This window comes from Anopheles maculipalpis, chromosome 3RL (genome assembly GCF_943734695.1).
Source record: "Anopheles maculipalpis chromosome 3RL, idAnoMacuDA_375_x, whole genome shotgun sequence".
Classification (NCBI taxonomy): domain Eukaryota; kingdom Metazoa; phylum Arthropoda; class Insecta; order Diptera; family Culicidae; genus Anopheles; species Anopheles maculipalpis.
The window spans coordinates 30,825,466-30,839,249 of NC_064872.1; the positions used below are offsets into that span (position 1 = coordinate 30,825,466).

The window sequence follows — 13,784 nt, forward strand, 5'->3', positions numbered from 1 at the left end:
GCCACCGTCGACGACCGATGCGGGGAGGGAGCAGCTTCTGTCCGGCGTAACCACAACCACTGGCGGTACTACTTCCACGTTCGCGCTGTTTGCTAGCAGTGTTCGGTGCGGTGCGGAAGCAGTGGCACTTCATCTTACCCACACATGCGACGCGCGATCATGGAACACGGGGTGTTGGGGGGGTGGATGAAGGGGGCACCCGTGTGTGTTGGGGTGGGGGCGGTTAGATCACCTGGTTTTTGTTCACCTTTTTCCTTTTCACTGTCGGCCGCACATACACGCATACGATTAGGTCGAAGATTAGTTCGTGGTGGAACGACTTTTACTTAACTTTTGTAAGTGTTTTGGCAAGCGTTTGAATGTTTTTTTTGGTAAAATAAGAACAAACTAGAGAAAATGCATAAAAAAATAAAATAACACTTCTGTGCAAAAATGTTGCGAAAGTTTTTCGTAATTGCTACAAGAGTATTGAATATTTTCAGAAAAATTGTACCCGACCAACCATAAGTGTGCCTTTCTCTTAAATTGGAGTCTTTATTGGGGAAAAGTTGGCAACAGTTTTCTTCAAAATGTCGTTCATTAAATAGTATAAATAAAACTATTAAGCTCCGCGGAGCGATAGAAAGGCGATACGGGCACCGGTCTTTACACGCCAGGGACGGGGACGGTTCGATTCCCATAAGAACCGTTCCTCCGTAGTGAAGATTGAATACCAGGAGATCGTTAAGCCAAGAAGAAGAGGTGTATGACATCGTCTGATCCCCCACTATGTGTTGATCATGAGTTTGTGTGAGCAAATATCTCCTTTTCTTGTTGGTTGGAACCACTTGTGTTTGTGCCAAGGAAGCAGGATACATCTCAGCTTTAACAATGCTTAATATCCAACATTTTTGAAGAGTCCTAGTGTCCTCCTGTTTGTTCTTTTGAACTATTTTGCGCACGATCCGGAAAGCATGCTACTCCGTACTCCTCACAAATCAGTAATGCATGCTACTCCGTATGTTTTCTGGAGCAAACAGAAGGTCTCAATAGAGAAGAAGGTGCAACGGAAGCATAATTATGATAAGAGAGATTCGATATTCCTGTCCTTAATCTGGAAATTTACGTCCAAACCACTGACAAGTAGTTAATTTGGCAAGCAATTGGAAACGAATTGATTAATTGCTAACAATTAGTTTACAGGCCAAGCGCCATCCATTCGTGTTCGAAACAGGCGAGCAGATCACTAAATATGATTAAACTAAAACCTTTCAACTATCTCACTAAATCCACCGTGCAGAAGAAAATAAGCCAACTGTTCTGGACTATACGCGAGTACTCTTTTTCTTGCCCAATCATTACTTGTAAAACACGACCATCATTCTCAATTTGCTCGCAGTAACCCACCGGATGGTAGAGCAAGGTAAATTGCGGCACGGCGATGCGCGTTTGCATTTTTCACCGTCCGACATGACAGCTAGCACTTTCCGAGCGAAGCGAATTGATAGTCCACCGGCACGCGATGCATTTCCTCCTTTAATGGAGCTTAATGGAGACGCCTGGTGGCGGACAGCCGTCCGATATGGGTTTGGAATTCGAATACGGTTCGGTACACGGTTCGTTGTTTCCTTAAAAAAGTAGTTGAAACTGTCAAACATTCCATAAACTCCGTCAGTAATGGATCAACAAACTACCGCGGTGGTGCTCGCGTGATCGATACTTAAATTTTCCATTTATGCTCGCTTGTTCCCAAAAATATATCCAAGACAGATTGTGTGAAACATGTGCGCGGATGGTGTTGGTACGCTGATGGTTTCGGGCTGGCGGTGTCAAAGCAAATAGTAGATTGCTGCTATGACATGGCGTTGGTAGAATGTAACGAAAATCGACTCGAAACACCATTAACGCTGCGTGACGGGGGCGCCCCAATGGCCGGCCCCGTCTGCCGAATGACTTGGGAAACATTACACAATCTGCAACTATTGCATTGCCGCGATGATCTCGCACTTTGTTTCATTAGTATGCGGTCCGTTTCCGCGAATGAAGACGCGCTGCCGTCCGCCATTGTCCAACCGCACGTAACAGGACGAGAAGCGTGCCAGTACGGTCCGAATGCGAACGATGGTGGATGAGTTTTGAAAGTGAAATTCCACTGGCACTGGCACATGATGATGATGGTGGTGGACGCGAATCGATCCGTCGTGCGGGTGGTCTCGTACAGCGTTGACGCTGCTAAGTCTGTTTCTGTCTGCTTTTCCATGTAAAGTTTCCTTACATCTTTTTTTGTTCTTCTCCTAGTGCCATACGGCTCGGCTTAGCAATGAACTCATTGAGTGGATTGGTTTGGAGAAAAATGGATCGAGCGAATGGAATATGTAATTCGTGGAAAAGCTCACTGCCAGCAACCGACCGACACGGGTGATGCGTTTCGTTTAATCAGTGCGGTGCTGCGGGTTGCGGAGAATCAATTTGATCCAATAGCATTGATGACACAGCTAAGATCTGCTTCATCTGCTGATGATTAAATTGTTTGAACAGCGTTCAAGCGTTGGTGAAACGGTTGTCCGTATCGGAGAGCTTCTTGGGAACACTGCTTGGGCGGACATAGATGTTGGGCAAAGGATAAGCGCAAAAATTATGCTCCCATGTGTGTGATAAATGGGCAGGATAAGATGCTGCAATTCTAGCGAAATCTAACGGGATGAAGAATTAAAGGAAAAAAGACTTCTTTGAGTTCTACACGAGGAAATAATCCTAGAACCTGCGCATAAAAAGAACGAACATACGGCGATGATAGTTGAATATCCTGTATTTGGTTAAGTTACTTCAATTCTTCGCAGAACTTAGCTGTTAGATTTTTGTTTTGGTGGTGCTGGTACGGATGGAGCTTTATGAGGCTTTCATCTGGTCGAATCGAGGTCTCACATATTTTAAAACAAACCACAACGACCAGACGCTGATAGGAGCAAAACCATTGATAGTCAACCTATAATAGAGGTACGTAAAGAATGAAAACTGTCGGAAGATAGATTCAGCCGTTGAAAACTCTTGGAGAAATCAATCGTCTACTCTATGTCGTGTGGAAAATGCACGTACGTTACTAATAGTGTGCGGATAATTAATATCTACGTACACAAATTTCATCCCATCTGGTTGTCGATTTCCATAAAATCAATAGACATTACCGCTTTCAAGATGCTTGATGCATCTTCGACACCACAATTAGCAACAATTTGTTGCAATCTGTCTACAGAAAGGACACAGTCACATTAATCGCCTGGATTCTCTGCTACAGGAACGAACAAGAGTTTGCTTCTACTGGTGAGCAACATTTTATCATGCAAACTTCCCTGCTTCTGGTCCGGCGACAGCGGTTACGATGATGAATTGGCACAATGCCTTTAACCCTATCGAATGTACGCACGTGCGAACATTGAACAGAAACAAAGAGGAAGCTTTCGCATATAATTTTCCTTTCCACATTGTGATGCCGTTGCTCTACATAAGGGCACGTGTCTTGTTTTGGTGATCAAAATTTCGTGTCAACAAAAAAAAAATCTCAAACAGCTTGGATTTCTTGGCCGTACACCGCAAGACACTGCTGCTGCTGTGCTGTGTGTTGCGGTGAAATGATGTCGCTCACCATGGTGACCGATTGACCACGAAATCATTCGCTACGGCCATGCATCAGAAGCTCCTTCAGGACTTCGCGCAATGCACCGTGGCATATGTGCCTGCTTGCTGCAGGAGGGAACCCGTTCAAACAGAATGGATAACAAATAACCATGAACAGTGGGCCAAGAATTCCATAGCTGCTATGCGTGGCCCACGAACAGTGTCGTGAAGAATAGAGAGAGAAAAAAAAGATATACAAGCAAGAGGACAATCCATGTGCGCCAGGAAGCTCTTGTAGGAGAAAATAGAAAGGAAAAAAAAAACAACTTGCGGTTACGTTTGTCAGCTTCGCTTCTATTATTGCTGTTGAAACCAGATGCAGGAATTCAGTGCAACATCCCGTTCGGGGTGGTGATATCACCATCGGGAACAATGCGCAATGAAGACGTTCATCTAGCACCGTAGGTATAGGTCAGGCAGCGTGGCACACAAAAAGGTACAAAAATGTGGAACAAACTGAGACGATATTTCCATTCCCTCCCGTCAGGACTTGTGACCTTAGGATTGGAGTGTCGCTCACGATGATGATGATGATGATGCTGCTGCTTCGGTGGCTTTGCCGCAGCATCAATAACAAATCCAATGATGAAGTTGTTTGTCTGTGTCTGTGTAGTTTTTTTTCGTATCATATTCAGCATCTTCGATGAGGCATCTCTCAAGAGCGAGTCAATACAAAAAAAAAAACAATAATTTCATCAATCTCGATAAGTTTGGAGCAGTTGAACCTAATCGTTACCAATGGAGATGGTGTGCAGCACAGAGATATATTTGGATAATTTTGCAATAAATATCAGTAATCGTTATCTGTTGGAGTAACTTTTTCCTCACATTTCTTCAGCGTATTTTTCTCTTTAGCGCGGAAAGCAAGCAAATGTGAACGCTGTAAATCCCTGGATGAAGTCATACAAATCGCTTTTTAGGGTGCTCACTGTGCTGGTGTGTGGCTTTAGACATGCATTAGGAAAATTGCTTGCGAACCATTATCGCTACTCGAACAGCTTTTGTTCATCTGCTCAAAAAGTTTTGCGAAGATTATAATAGCCTTTACAATGAATTTTTATCCTTTTTACTTTTTAAAAAAAATCGCCTATAATTATAAAGCCTTTGATGATTATCCAATTTATTTTCAATATAATCAATTGCCAGCATAAATTTGTAATCATTTTTTACTTTGGGCAAGACGAGGAGATTTTTAAAATGTACATTAAAATTCAGATTCAAAAGTACATTTGAATAACCACAAAGCCAGTGATCGATTGCAAGTATTTGAGTATAATATAATTTTACAATGTACTGATTCAAATCATCATCAAAATAATCTTCTAGTTTTGCATTATTAAAAAAAAAAAAGAACAATCTTCGTTAAAGTCGTGCCAAAGAGCTTCCCGCACAGTTGTGTACATGTTACAATATGCTGTAATAAAATCAACAATCAATAACGACTGTAAACTAATTTTAAAACCGGATCAATTCCTTCTAGTTACGGATCGAACGTAAAACAAACAAAAATCGAAGGACTTCCATCCACGTTGCATGAGTGGCTAGAGATTATTTATACCCAACAATAAATCAATCATTCGATCGCGCGCTCCGTTGGTCCAACGGGTGCCACGGATCTGGCTTTCCGTCCCATCTCCCGTGTGGCATTGTGGAGATACGATAGAGTTATCGGTTGAGCGCTTGTTCGCTGGTGCAAGGTGAAGAAATCATCCTTTGGCCAACACGGAAAGTAACAACATCTTTCGCGGCAAACGCCTTCTAGACTCTACAAGGCGTCCCGTAACAATGAACTCAAGGCACACAAACACACCGTCACTGGTTAACAAAAGGTACCGTGCGCGCGCGTTATACAGGGAAAGCGAGAGAAATTTTCCTCATAAAAGTAGCAGGAGACAAAAGTTAATTTTTCCCCTACCATTTCTATCGCACGCCCGGGTAGGACGAGTTTTTTCCTAGAAACAATTTCTACTCCGAAACGGTACGTTAGCAAGACGTTGCTCTCCCTTTCTTGCGGTGTGCATTCGCTGGATAATTAATCTTCAAATGATGATGTCTCCTACAGTCCTTGGGAATGTTGGGGAAGACAGGATCGAAGACAACACGATCTGCGGACAGCGAGCAATGGGAGCCGCCTCTTGCCGATTCTTGGAGGGCCAATTCCATCAGCAAACATGCCGTGTGCGGCTGCGGCACTGACAAGACGAGTGATAAATTGTTGTCGAGCAAAAGTTTATCTTCTCACACCCGCGTTCCTCCGGCAGCAATAGAAGCCGAAGGGACGTTTATGGCCGGGGAGGCCTGCAGCCTGTATTGTGAGGGGTATGCTTTTGCTTTGGCTAAATGAGGGAAGAAAATCGTCAATCACAATGACTTGGGAACAATCCATTTGTGAAGGAGGCTTTTCTTCACCGTTTGGGCTAATGAAACACGGAAAAACCAATGCACACACGTGGCTGCTCTGGACGGAAGGTTATTCTTTCATTCTTTAAAACTGTGCAAATGGCGTGAAATGATGTTGTGAGAACAAGAAAAAAAAAAAGCATTAATGAAACATATTCTAAGACAGCTTAAGAATTACAGGTAAACACAATTATTATCAGGTTGAAGTTATTGCACGAGTTCTAAAGCAAGAATACACAACACAAGCATTACAGCAAGGATCTTGCTGATAGCTTGATCTTGATGATCAAATCTACCTCGGCCTCCGGTCCATCATCATCCGGAATTTCCGGTATCATCCGGAAATCGCTCCCCGTTTTCACAAACAGTTGATCATTTATTCCAACAACCTAGTACAGTATATCTCGATATAATTCTATCAAGCTAAAATGATACACAGCAGTTTGAAAACTTCCGTAGAATAACTTTCATTTCACAGCAGCTGGACATCTCGGAGTGACATTTTGCTTCAGTAGGACTTAAAAACGATGACAAATTGAATAACGGAAAAATGTGCTTTACTAAACAACATCAGCCTCACGATAAGCATCATCATGCTCTTCATCATCATTGCCATCATCAGCGTCATCATCAGCCAACTGTGCTGTACCGTCTTCGACAACTTTGTTACTGTCGGCATCGGCTCTGTTGTCATCCCTTGCCATCAGCACCGTGCGCTGCTCGGAGCAGAGATTTCTGGGAATGCAAGACGGTCCATCTCTGCCACCATCGTGGCGGCAGCACCGGAGTAAGGTTAATTTTCCAGAACAATCTCACTGTGATCGCGTACATCATCGGGACCACCAGCGACATTGCGACAATGGATGCGAGAGATAGGTAAAGATGGACACGCTTTAAATGTTTCATTTTTCCACCCGTTGAACCGTGTTCGGGGTGATATCTGCATCTTCTTTGTTTGAATTTTCACGAAAATAAAACGAAACGAACGAAATGAAAATTCAATAAATTCCGCACTAAAGCAGTATTAAGGTGGCTCGTGCCGAACCACTTTTCGATCGAAAGTGCACCCCAGCATTGTTGGTCTGATGAACGATATGCGGGAAGTTGTAGTTATGGCAAACACAGTCATCTCGGATGAACTTGAAAACTTTTCCAATCTAGAGAACGGAAGTGAATTCCAGAAAAGAATTGTGAAATTGCACACGCAAAAATGGAAAGAAAAATATTTGTGTTGCAGAATAATTTTGTGTGTTGATTTTTTTTTTGCCAGAAAGCAGAACGACTTGCGCGTGAAGTTCAAATGAATTAAACTCAAACGTATGTTTCCCCATTTCAAAAGAAAATGGAGTTTGCGAATTTCGATCCAAAAGCTCATAGAACCAGTTGGGTGCCAGTAATGTTCTATTTTTCCCTTGTGTCTTAATGGGAACTGAAAGTGAGACTTTTTGACACCAATAACAGATCTTATCAAAGAGTCATCACTTCGTCACTAAACTGGACAAACTGTTCAAAATCTAGTCTAACCATCAACCGAAGTCGAGCCTTGTTGGTAAGAAATTGCTCATGCTCAAGAAAATCCTCCGTAAGGAATCGCTAATCAGGATTGAAAAATCGCCAAGACACAGCTGTGTGCCGTACGTTGAGGTTACACTGCACCAGGACCAAGCAGCATCGTACAAGGCAACCATTTTTCTACTCTTTCCTACCCCTGTTACAGCCTACCCATCCGTCTGCCTCACAAAACCGTTACCGTTGAAAACGAGGGCTTAGGAATGTCCCATACTGAACCATGTCACCCCGCATTTCGATGCGGGGTGACCATTTTGTCTACGGCATTAGCGGGCAGCTTACCGATGGAGACCGCTTGAGTAATTGGGGCACATTTGTGTGCGACATTTCAGCTAATGTTGCTGAAAAAGTGAAACACATTTACAACTTTCGGCGCGGCATTCGGTGGGGCACAAATGCCAAAAACGGATCAATCTTCGGACAAGCTTTAGGGCGATGATCCCAATGCGGTGTCTTTGTCGTGAAAAATGGCCCCCCCAATGCGGATGGTGAATTAGGAAAAGAAAACAGAGTACGGATCTACTTTTTTGGTTGCGACCCTTGTGTGTAGTCACAAATTTGGGTAGAACCCAACTAAAAGTCACATGTGTAAAAGTCTAACCGCTACTCCTCGAGTGCTGATGGTATTTGGTTATGTTTTTGTGTGTTTAATGAATTGTCTTAGTTATTGTACAGGCGACAACGGCAGCGGTCTTCATACGGCAGGACCGGGAATCAAATCTCATTTGGACCGTCTCCCCGTCATGAGGACTGACTATCCAACTACGTGGTATCAGAGAGTCTAGTAAGCCACTTGGTCGATGGTCGGCATGACCTTAGAGGTCGTTATGCCAAGAAAAAGAAGAAGAATATACCAAAACGGTGGCGAGATAGAACAAATAAATGAGGCTGAACTTAATTTTTTTTTTATAATGTGAGCAAATTTCGTCAAAACAAAGACAACACCAAGTTTTTTTGGGAAGGAAAGTTGGATTAATTCATACGATAATTAATGCCAAAATATTACAAATTCCTTACAGATTTCATAAATGTATGGACGTGAGGGAGAGAATGAAGTGACAAAGAGAACGGTTTAAAATATCTTTGAAGAAATAATACTTAACAATGCCTCCAGCAATAGTCAGAACTCGTTGCTATTAAGGAAAGGTCCTTTTCTATTCTTTGCTTAACAAACTTCTAAAAGCTCACGCCGGCCATCGAATGGCTTACTTACTTACTTACTTATCAGGCGCTACAACTGCTTTGCGGTCTTGGACTGCCCCAGCAAAATCCGGTGATTGATGGTGGATGTCGGATGATTCCACGCCATCTTTCCACCTCAATCTGGACCTACCACGCCTTCTCTGTCCGTGTAGACGGCCTTAAAGGACTTTCTGAGCTGGCTCGTCCAGTGCCATGCGTATAACATGGCCAGCCCATCGAAGCCTGGCGAACCTGATTCGTTGCACGACGGTGAGGTCTTTATATAGTTCGTAAAGCTCGTCGTTGTAGCGGCTCCTCCATTGTCCTTTCACACATACGGGGCCAACGATCCTTCTGAGCATCTTCCTCTCGAACGCGGCTAAGAGGCGTCGTCTGTTTTGGACAGGGTCCATGTCTCAGAGGCGTATGTGAGTACTGGGGCTGTAAAGGTACGATACAGTCCCAGTTTCGACCGTCGCGACATTTTTTTTGAGGTGAGATGTTTCCTCAGGCTGTAGAATGACCGGTCATTCTACAGCGCCTTAGCCGATGTTCGCCTGTAGGAGACAGGCGAGCCCATCTCCCTGACGCAGGCCTTTTGTGGTAGGAAACGACCCTAAGAGTTTTCCATCCACCTTCACCTGGCATATGACGTTGGTCATGGTCATTTTAACAAGCCTGATCAGTTTGACCGGGAGTCCAAAAGAGCTCATGGCCTCGTAGAGTTTTACCCTCGCTATGCTATCATATGTGGCCTTGAAATCTATTAAGAGATGGTACGTGTTCAACTGCTGTTCAGCCATCTTATCCAAGATTTGCCGTATGGTGAAGAATCGAATGGCTTACTACTTGCCAAAACCACGATTTTGAGTAGCCAGTCCTCACTACGAGGGGCGGTCTGGATGGAATTTGAACCCCAGTCCTGCCGTTTGTAGATCCTCCTAAAGATCCTTTATTAATCTTTTACTTAAAATATATGCTTTTCTAGTCTTTAAAAGCTTCGCCATCTCAATATAGCATAATCGAAAGATAAGCAATTAAAATTAAAGCCAGTCCCCTTCCGGCGACCGCACATTGTCAGATGCATGCTGCTTCAGCACTAGAAATAACTTAATAAACCACGCAAAATAGCGTTCGCAACGGCATAGGTGAAGACATGTTCACAGTACAGTGTATTGCACAGCCGCTACCATACAACCGCTTCTTCTGCTGCTCACCGACTACATGTGCGTTGTACTTGTGACCATAATACGTATCGGCTAAAGCTTTTCTCTAGCTACCGTAAGCGCAACCACAACCGCGTCGAAAGCTTTTAATTATATCCGCTCTTTAACTTGCGTGAACTTTGTCTACTGTGTCTAGTGTTGTACGAAACGCATTTCGCACCAAAAAGGGATGCGCTACGCTCAAAGAAGCAGTGTGTGCGCCCAACCGAGTGTGCTATCGTTCTATCAAAAAAAGGGTTATAAATTCAATTTTGCGACGAAATCGCTGAACAAAATCACTTTAAGGGTTCCCCGGTATCACACATATTCGAGGAATAGTGTAAAAGCTGAGGGTGTCTGCCATTTTGGCCTATTACGTTCTGAAAAGTTTACGACTAAATTGGAAGAAAATTGAATTTTCATACAATAAGCGAAAGATAGCAGCAATATTAAGATTCATGTGTCTGCAGCCTAATCTTATCTGGAAATCTGTTGAAATAGGTAAAAAATGCTGTTAAACGGATTATGTAGAAAGCTTTCACTCTCGGGTTAATGGAATTCATAAATGGATTGTTTTACTTTTAGGTTCTGCCTTTAGTTGTAAGTGACCAAACGATCAGATAGTATGTATCGTTCGTACAAAAACACTCTCGAAAAATAAATTTTTAGAACGATACATTTTACAAAGTTCAAAGCCTAAAAATAGAAGAGCTCAAATTTTCCAATTATTTAGATATGGATAGACTTTTTTTTAATAGCCTACCGAAATATGGCATCACATAAAAATGAACAACTACTGGACGTCATGCAGTGTATTTTATTTTTCCTATCACAAATTTGAGTATTTCCAACTGCAAAAAAAAGAAAACAAATCAAAAACACGCAAAAGTACAACAATATTGCATCGTCCAATGACGTTGGATTTGACGTAACAACGCGCACACACACACACACCACATCCATCCTGTGTGATGCATTCGGATCCACGATGAGAGGAGGTGCAAAAATGGGGAAACACTATACTATCGCCATTAATCGACCTCCAACGTCGACGGTATCGTAGGCTAAAATTAGAAGCAAATATGTCGCCGCACAAAGTTCGCTCAACTTTCCAGCGGACGCGATTCCATTCACTGGTTTTCAGGCCCTGCTTTGCTGCCTTCAGTGCCCGTGACCCGGACAATCTTTCCCGATTTTCCCTCAACGTTAACTAGCTACTGCTTCGTAGCTCTGCATTTTATAATCTCCTACTAGCACTAAGTTTTGTTTCCGTACGGTTGCGATTGTTTCGCTCCATTCGAACGAAAAGGATGTTTTTAATCGCATTTACACGCACACAGACACGGAAAACGGTACGTTTTTTTGTAGCGAACTTTTTAGCTAAACTAATTTAACTGTGTCTAACTGTTCTCTTACCGTTCACAGATGAAGGCAAGTGAGCGAAAATACTGCTAACTAAATAAATGTCTGAAGCGATCTGGTTTTTTCCCATTTCCCGTCTTTACACTAGCTAGGACTACGAAGAAACCGACAGTACGATATGCAGTGCTAACAATTACTTTCCTTTAGCAGTGCAAAATGGTTCTACCCCTTTTTTTTTTTTGCTATCCTAAAGCTGGTTAAAAACACCAGCTTGAAGGATTCTATTTCGATTCCTTTCCAATCCCGCGTCCCACTTGCTGTTGCTGACCGTGAACCGGAAGCAGAATAAATAAAACAATAATTTATACCGACACAAACGAACCCTCTCCGTTTTACGTTTGCTGGAGTTTTACCGCTCGGTTCGTCTCGGTTGCGCACCTGAGAGAAGCCATAATTTAGGCTGACAGACCTGTGTTCCAGGACATCGTCGTCGGCGAGGCAATTAGGTGGATGAGTGCGAGTGTAAGTTTAACTGATGGTTTCGCAAACGGTCCCGCTTACGACGTATCCGGTGTGTAAAAGGCCATCTCTGTGGTAGACATAAAAGGTGAGCTTTACCTTCCACTTCCTTCGAGCCAGTAGTACCCAGGATCTTCTATTCATCTTCAGCTGGAGATGATTAAATTAAATGTGACATACAACCAAGAAAATTTCTATTGAGTAGATGTATTGCATGTAATGCGGTAGATACACATACACAGGAGGGTTACAGGAGTTGTCATTTACTGCGGAGATGGGATTATGATAAAAGTAGAAAGCATTCCCGCACCAACAACACCGGCCAGATGATGCCGGAAAGTTGTAGCTAATTAAATTTTCTTAAACTCTGCGGTTGGTAATTGCTCGCATTGTAAATTGAATTGCTGCTAAAGCTTAAAACTTCTACTACTTGTGAAAGCGATCGGACAGATCTGTGTGCTAGTAATATAGGAAACTGTCATCTGTCATTTGTAACAATATTACTGTTGAATGAATATTAAACATTCTACCGCAAATTTGAAGCAGATGAACATTGTTTAATGATGACATCTTGCATCTCCAGAAGAGGGTTTTGTAGAGTTTAAGTCTCTGGTAAAGTTCTTTTGTAAAGAACTTTATTTTTTCTAGTGTATGAAAAATTGTTCTGATCGAACAATAGATACTAACTCTCCCAAATATAATCGTCTTTGAACAGGTTTCCCAAAGATACCATAAGCTTAACGATAACAGATAAGCGCCAGACGCTTTGCTAGAGGTTAGCGTAGGGTATCTTAAAATGGTTTATAACTCTACAAACTTTCACCCACACCACAGGCTAGCATCCCAACGATTTTCTATTGACCACAACACGGAGTTTGCCGAAAACAAATGGTAAAGTTTTGAGGGCGAAGCCTTACGGCTTCAACGCAGAGCAACAAAACCCAGCACGGTCGAAGCTATGAGAAAATGAATCATTCGATAATCATAGAGCCTGCGTCTACTGCTTCCTGTTCTGGCTTCAAAAAACCGCTAATTAATGGTTAATTATTTTTCATCAAACGTAGTTTCTACAGCAAACCGTACCCAAAAACGAAAAGCTATGGGGCCCTTTCGCATTTAATAATGTAGATTTCGCGGTTTCTGTATAAATTTTATGCAAGGTCCGTTACTGGACACAAAGAAGAGCAACGCGGACAAGAATAATACGTTTTTGAGTTATTTTCCCTGTACAGAAACTTCAAGAAAACCCTCGTCAACCGGTATTGTTGCGTTGGTCCGGATGTTGTCATGACCGATAATTTATCAACAGACATCTCGACATCATTCGACAAAAGATACTTTAAAGCAACTATCCGGCGACGGTAGGCTGCAAAAGCTACCCCGTACCCGTACCAAAGTTAAATTGAATTTCATCCCTTTCCGTCACACAATAATGCTTCAACTTAACTGCTATCGCAAGTAAGAAACATGCGAAAACCAAATAAAGTATGGGAACGTTTCGCTAAAAACATCTCCACCTAAGATGCGTCGCGGTTGCATAGAATTCGGCAATGCAGTTTGGAAATTTAAGGAACGACTTCTTCTCAACCCATTTCCTGTGTAGCAGCTTCCGGATCGCAGCATGCTTCCGGGTGCTCGATAATGCAAACTATCGCTGCCTACGGCAACTTCTATGTACGGTATGTAGCAGCCGGTCGTCGGAATTCTGACACACGGAAATAGAATTCATACCGCTGCTCATCTGGCAGGCACTCAACTAGCTCCATCGGCAAAAGCCTTCCTAGACCGGATGTCGTCCACGGACAGTGTGATGTCGCAGTCAAAAGTGCGCCAGTGGAACATATTCATGTGTATGTTTTTGCTTCCTTTGCCAGGTGCCGACTGTTTCGGGAC

General features: G+C 42.9%; 1 protein-coding gene across 1 annotated transcript in view; it reads left to right on the forward strand.

Moving 5' to 3' along the window:
• Nucleotides 1-13,784, forward strand: part of LOC126565173 (CD63 antigen-like) — a 317,200-nt gene that overhangs the window by 12,207 nt on the left and 291,209 nt on the right. The gene's annotated exons all lie outside the window — the stretch shown is intronic.